We start from the raw sequence: 7,540 nt of genomic DNA, 5'->3' as shown, positions 1-7,540 counted from the left end.
AGGACTCGACAGGCTGTATATAGACCGTTTTTTCGTAGGCGCCGCCATATTGTGAACGCAGTGGCGCCGCCTATGAGCAGCGCCATACTGGCTTGGGTGAAAGCGGTCTTTTGCATGGCAGGTATACGCTCGGCGGTAGGTGCTGGCGTTTGTTTTCGCGGTCGTGTGGTCTGTTTAGTATGACGTGCGTCTTCAACGTGGTAAACGGTTCTGTGAGGTGTGCTGAAGTGGTTTAAGGCGTCATGGCCGGAATTTCTGCTGGCGTTGAGATGGACGAAACACGCAGTGCGATGTGTGCGCGCATATTTGAGCCTACAATCAGCCTCGGAGATCAATTGTGTATTTCTGAATGTTCCAATCACTAATGTGACGTTACTGCAGTATTATCCTATATTTCTAGGCTGCGGTTTAGGAGCCATGAAACATACGCGACGATCGTAACAGCGTGGGTACCGTTCTGCTACGATAGAAGCTGTGATGTTATACTTTGACAAGCGTTCAAACTGTTCGCTGCAGGTTACATTGCGTGACTACTTGGCTGGATGGATGAGGTTTCCACCCCTGAATAAAGTAGTTTTGGCAAGTAATAGCAGCATACATTAGTCTGAATTACGCTTGTCCAGCAAAGGGACTGTTTACGAACTGCGCGAGCGTCCTAAGCAGTGGCAGGTGCTGGATTACAGATATCTTTGTTCTATATACCGCATGGTCCAAGCATGCGGCATCAGCGGTTATATATTTATAGACGTTGTGCGGCGTGACTATGCGAGGTCGTATTGCAGCGTTAGACCGTTTTCTCTTGCTTTTTCGAGAAAGAGGATGATAACCGATTTTTTTTTTCCGGTTGTGTTCGTTCCGTTCTCTACGACGCACTCACACGTATTACGGAAATTTTGTCCTAAAAAATAAGCATCGCATTCTTTTTATGCGATCCCTCTCATATATTATGGCTGTATACAGGCCAAAAAGGCAATGCGAAGCGGACAGCTTACATATGTATCGTGCTGGTTCACCAACCGCAGTGATCGCTGTGTTGAGCAGCGCCATCGGCGTCATGCAGGAAGGCTACGCGTAGACATATGGTAATTTGAAGCCTACTAGACTTGAAATGCGCGAGAACGATGCCGGTGCATCACAAATATTTGATAGCGCCTGCTGCTTAGATGTTTCGTGGTTGCCTTATGTTGGCCGTGCACGAGCATGCGCTCTTACGCTTTATGTTTTACTCCTTACGCTAAGTGATAAGATAGAGAGCAGATTTACCATTTCATGCTGCTAATACAGAGACACCGGTTTTATTTGTTGAATTAAAACCGATATAAGCAAAATAGTTCAAAACACATACACACACCGCGAGTGATAATGTGCGTACACCGCGGCTGATAAAGCGCGTCACATTATTGTGCCCCCAAGAGATATATACTGTAGTTACCTATGCACCGAAAGGCTTCCCTGACGACCTTATATGAACGGACATGGCGTAACTTTCACAAAGTACCATCTAAAACATCTCTAAATCGTTCCGCAGCATGCGACAGCAATACTTTCAAGCAGCGCCGCACCGGATCGCCCAAGCCAGACAGGAGGAAAGGCTCTCCGCGCCCTATCCTCAGCTCGCTTTTACTTCCCCTCTCCCGCTCGCTCCGAGAAGCCGCTGCGGAACCTGCCGTTGTGTTTCACGCTTTCCTTCTTACCCTCGAACGTTTAAGAAAACTATTGTGGTTGTGTGACTTCATGTCACAAGTACAGCGTCTGTGCCAGCTGCACAGAATTTTACAAAAAAAAAAAGAAAAGAAAACGTGAATTTTGTAAGGATATTTCCCAATATTCTATGAAGTTATGTGTCTGTGATTACTAGGAATTCGGTAGCGTGAAAAATATGGCAGATAAGTAATAACCATATTCCTAATAATCCCTCAATTAGTACTTATAGAGGAAGTACTTCAATTCCAGAACTGAGGACTCAAAATCATATTATGAACTCAACAAAAGCTTCTTAAACAAAATCGTTTTGGGTGCTACAACCTACAGTACTTTGGCACTGCGGGCGGCGCCCAGTATTGCAGTAGCGAAATAAATATGACATAGTGGACCAGTGAGGTTGATCCCTCTACCCTCTCCATTGCGAGTGCAGACCAACAGGTTTCGCTGGCACGGACTTCTTCGCGGTCTTCTTCTTTTTTTTTTTTTTTTAATGGTGGCGCCAAGAATCGACGCGAAGCGTGCTCTATTCTGTTCCCAATCTTTTGGTGGTACCGCAGCTCGGATAATCACGCTTGTCCGTATAGCAGCAAATAAAACCAAGGCTTTATTGATCAGAATGAAGAAAACTCGTAATTGTCATAACATTGGCGCCCGCGCAGCAGGGAGGCAGGTAGCGTTTTCCGTTTTTCTAATATGGTGGGGAGATCAGCGTCACTCAGACACAATTTAATTTTCGTTTTCGTTCAGGCCTGCCCACAGCCAAAATACTGCAGGCCATAGTACCTACGACGATTTTTGTGAAGTTGTTGTTGGGCAAGATATGAATGTCGGCCTTCAATTTTGTAAATGAAATGTTGCCGCTAAAATTGGTAGTTAAAACATGGTTAAAACTTTGTAATTTTTTTTTTACTTGTGACGTGACCCGTATTTTCTACGATGCCGCATTTGTATTGGTTGTCAAGCCTTACAGTTTGACAGAAGATGTGCACATGCGCTTATCACAAGTTATCAGTGCAGCACCCTGTATTATTTGGCGCAGAAAAAACAGCGTGTACTGGCCTCGAGCTGCACCACTGGAAAAGCTGGCGCCACCGTCGGCGTGACGTGCTATTAGGGATCACGTGGACATAGCGGCCGCGTCGGCTGCTTCGGGAGAGCCGAAGCGAACGGAAAACGAGAGTTTAAGTTCCCTTGTACGCTGCGGTCCTCATTTAGTGGCGAGATTTTCCCGCTTCGAGTGTCTCTTTTACAACGATTGAAAGCACTACAATAGGTAGTGGCTGCCTTTGAAGGCGTGCAACATGGTAAACTACTGCTCGGTGCCGCAGTGCCAGACGTACGCAACGGAGCCCGGTGTCAGCCTTATTCACAAGTAGCCGCGGGACAAAAAGCTGCGTGAAGCTTGGCTCGCGAAACATAAAACCGGCAAACAGTCATCGGCTACAACTCGAGTATGCAGCAAGCACAGACGCGAGGAAGATTTCTGCTACGGCGCCCGGTCTGCGATGTTCGGAAAACGCGCACTGAGACGCTCGCCCGAGTCCGCTGCGCGACTAATGTCATGACGGTTTTGTCTATGAACTTGTCGATGCTATAGATACTTGCAAGTTCACTGGAGGGGAAAGGGAGCGGTAAGACGCACTTTAAAAAAAAGCATGGCATATGATCATGTTTGTGTAATGAATTAATGCACTGGTTTACAAAAAAGAAGCAGCGGGAAATCGCACGCTGAGAACACTGATAAACATATAGTGCGACGCAACTCGAGAAATAATATTGAAACGTCCAATAATTTAGAAAACAAAAAAGATTGAATCGTCGCAACGGCACATCACAGTCCCCGTAGGCGTCGAAGTCTCTACAATGAAATTATTTTTGAACTGCTCTGATAGCGCCCACGCGACAATGGTTGCTTGCATACTGTGAAATGCTCATATTCTGCGGCCTAAAGCTCATGGCACGGTGCGAAAACGCGCACACGGCGAAAGCGAAACAGTACGCGGACAAGCATGCAGACGCGCAGTCGGTCGCTGCGAAACTGTGCGATCGCTGCATTGAGGCTTCATTCTATTACGCTCCATTTAGTTATACAAACACTATAAGAACATATTTCACATAGATTGCTCTCAGCGTTTGCCTATCTTTCACGCAAGAAGCCGGTTCGGGAGACTCTATCGCGGCGACCGTGCACAGTGACGTTCACTGTACGTATTCGGTAAAGAGACAGCGTCTCTAAACGATTCTGTGCTTTCAGTTTGCCCAAGATTATTATTTAGACAGTAAAAAACTTCTCGCGTTTCGAAAGTACTTACAGAAATGTCCGGGAGAGCTCCTGCGTGGTGTTTTCAGTGAGCGCTGACAGCAAACCCTATGAGGAGCGCGCCGCGTGATCCCTCATACTACGCCAGCGAGGCGCTTCCGATAGATGGCGACTCCGTAACTCCTCGCCGCCAATACCTGCTGCATTCGCGATCTCTGGGAAAGAAAGCGGAGAGGGGGACCCGGGGGACGTGCGCGGTATCGAAGGCGGCTGTACTGGTGCTGTAGGAGTTGAGGACGGACGTCGAGATGAAACACTTGGGAGGTTTATTTTACATTATTTACAGAGAGACGTCAATGAACAGTCGTACAGTCATTACGGGCCGGCAGCAACTCGGACGCTGCGGCCCGCGGCAAGAAGTTCGAGAGAGGTGAATCCGGGAATGCTCTAGGAATCTCTGGAATGCTCTGGGCTCCCGGCCTCTCTTTTAAGCCCTTCAATGTCTGGAAGAAGCGTCATGTTCGGCCAATGGGAGAGTCCGCTCAGATGACGCCATTTTCGGCCAATGGTAGGCGCCCGTGCGGTGGTGTCACACCCGGCGGCTCCCTGCGGTCTTGCCTTGCTGACTTGCAATGCGCTCTTCAAAGGCGGACGGGGGCGACGCTAGGGCCCCCTACTCCCGGCGGTATGGCCTCGCTGGCTTGCAAATGCCCTCTTCAAAGGCGGCCGGGGCGACGCTGCTAGGCCTTCTCGGTACATCACAGCCGTCTGGCTTCGGGACTCACGTTACCTGGAACAGTGCCGGGCTATCCCTTCGTTTTCTGGAAGAGTCAAGCATTGAATAGCTCCACCGGCTGTGGGGCCCGCCGACTTGTTTGCACGTGTCGTGCCTCCGGAATGTGGCATCCGTGCTCCTGCATTCCTTACTTAGCAGTGGTGCGATTCGATGTGGTCTGGGGAACTCGAAGGGGGCCTAGAAAAAGGTCCCGTATCTAACAGTGCTGAAACCCGGAAATTGTCGATATCCTCGACTTCCTCCACTACACCCGGAAGGGGGGGTGGGGTGACAGAAGACCTATGGGCCCCGGGTGCCAGATGACCTAGCTACGCCACTGGCGAGCACTCTACCCATGCACTTCCGTACATCACGTGGTTCGGAACTTTGTATCCTTCGAAGACCACGATCACCGTCCCGGTTTCCTTAATGCGCTTCGCCGCCAGTGCGAGGGGGTTTCTCTGGTTGACGACGGACCTGGTTATGGTTTCTTGCGTGTGGTGGAGCGGAATGTTGCGAATGACTCCCTTGCACGTGTCGTCCGGTGCAGTCTGGTAGGAGAAGGCCTCGTACGTATGCCCGGCGATGGTGACGCTCTGAATTTTCAAATATCCGTTGACGTTCTCGGGTAGCGGGGAACTCACGACCATGATGTTCTGTTTGAGGTTGGGGCAAATCGTGTCCCCGTCGCACTGCGTCGGTTCGAGTCCGGCTGCTTCTTGAATGGCCTGCACATTTGCTACGTGTCCGGTTTTGGCGATGTTCAGTCCGCCGCGGATGCGAATTACTACTTTGGTCTCGTTTTGTGGGAGTAAAGGCATTCTACTTGCCTTGATGATTTCTTTACGGGCCGACAAGGGCTTGGGTGCTTTCTCTCTGGCACCGGAGACTGCCACTTTGGCAGCCACGTTGAGACTAGGCTTAGGCTTGGTCGTTCTTCGTGGGGCGATGTCGCACCACCGGTTCCTGACGGACACCTCCGAGGGGTCGATTTCTCGGCCGATCACTTCGTAATTCATTGTAGTGCCGTTGGCAAGACTCGGGTAGATGTCTCTGTGCCGGCGGGAGCCCCGGCGTCCGTCCAAGCGGCGAGCTCGTCGGCGGGTACGGCGTTAGGGTTAGCCGACGTAGCGCCCGCCTCGGGCATAAAAGTCCTCGCGGTAGTGCACCAAATAAACTCACAGGGTCGAAAATGGTCTTGAAGTGAAGCATATATCTTCATAAACGTGATGCCGCGGTGCGATGGCACTGGTTCCGCAAAAATCGCACTTAATTTGAGTAAATTGCGGGAGCTAGACGCGACGCGTCCTGGCTCGCAGTCACTACACTTACACTCGCCACTACAGTTGCACGTAGCTGCATCTGCAGTGTAGTGTAGATATCGCGGCTGCCATGGGGCGCCGTGACGAGCCCACTCACTGAGCTTGCCGAGGGCAACAGCATACTCAGATTGGTATCTGTGCGTGACATGACTCAAGGCTCGAGCGGCAACATCTGATGAACAAGTAGTTTCTCGAGTTGCACACCCTTGAGGTGTGTCACCATCATGGTTGAAGCTCGTTACATTAAGAATCCTTTCAATGAGAGTCCGGAGTGCGGCATTCATCGCTTAGCCGATTTGCGCGCTGCTGACTACTCGCACAAGCGAGCATGAAGATGAAGTCTTTTCGACCCTCGGAAATTAATTGTCGCAGAGATATGGGGGGGGGGGGGGGGTGCAAAAGGAAATCTGCTACTCATGTTACCTGGTGCGAGAACACACAACCGCACACTGTAGCACAGTAAAGGGATGAGACATCGTGACCTCAGCCGTAAGCTGAGGGATAGCGTCCATTTGGTGGGTCGTATGTGCCAAAATCGGAAGTAGTGGTGTCTATGTGAACATCCAAAATAAGATTTTAACTGCACGCCACACTGACGTTCAGTGGGTGGAGCTTTGCGGATGCCACCCTGCATCGCTGTAGCCTTCGCGATACAAGGCATTGGAGAAGGAATGGGAGCACCGCAAGGGGTCAAAGGCGATCTTTGCTTGCCAATAACTCCACTTCTGCTGAACACATTGAAGTGCTTTTTGCTGTGAAGTATTTTTGAAATAGTCTATTTTAACATCAAATGCATTTCTGAACTTCGATAAAAAAGTGATTAAAGACCTTTTTAAAGGGATGAACATACATCATGCTGAAAATGACAGAAATAGTTCTCTATGCAATCGAAACTAATGTTCTCAAGAAATTTGAAACAGCAAAAAGAACATGCATCAGAGACTGCTGATTGACTGGACTTTCAGGCTTTGTCTATGCATGGCACTAGTTTTATGGGTTTTATAAGAAAGTGTACAGCGCTTTAATCCGCCGTTTGCGACGCCAAACTGCGCATGCGCAGCGCCCTAGCGGCTGAGGACCGAAGCAATTTTGGCAGGCGCACGGCAGGAGCCTACTCTCCTCCAAGTTAGCGGAGTACGGCCGTGGCAGGCGCTGCACCTGTCAGTGGAATAGGGCGCCAGCCGTTTCTCTTAGACTCTTACAGACCGGCACATATCTGTGTCTTGCCGTTCTACACGGTTTACCCCGACGTATATCGCGACAACGCCTGCCCGTCCAACGGGCAGACCTCCACTCTAGCACACACGTTCCGAGATTGCGGGTCGAGATACCCCAAGTTCAGCAAGGAGGAGTGGGACTCGCGTTTGCGTAGCCCCGCTTTAGACAAGCGAATCCTGGCAGTCCGGCGTGCCCATGACCGGGCCAGTGGGCTAGACCTGCCGGTCCCGACGTGGGACTAGCCGGGTCCCGTACTCGGCG

Source organism: Dermacentor variabilis, chromosome 1 (genome assembly GCF_050947875.1).
Source record: "Dermacentor variabilis isolate Ectoservices chromosome 1, ASM5094787v1, whole genome shotgun sequence".
Classification (NCBI taxonomy): Eukaryota; Metazoa; Arthropoda; class Arachnida; order Ixodida; family Ixodidae; genus Dermacentor; species Dermacentor variabilis.
Note: the sequence above shows the minus strand (reverse complement) of the source record.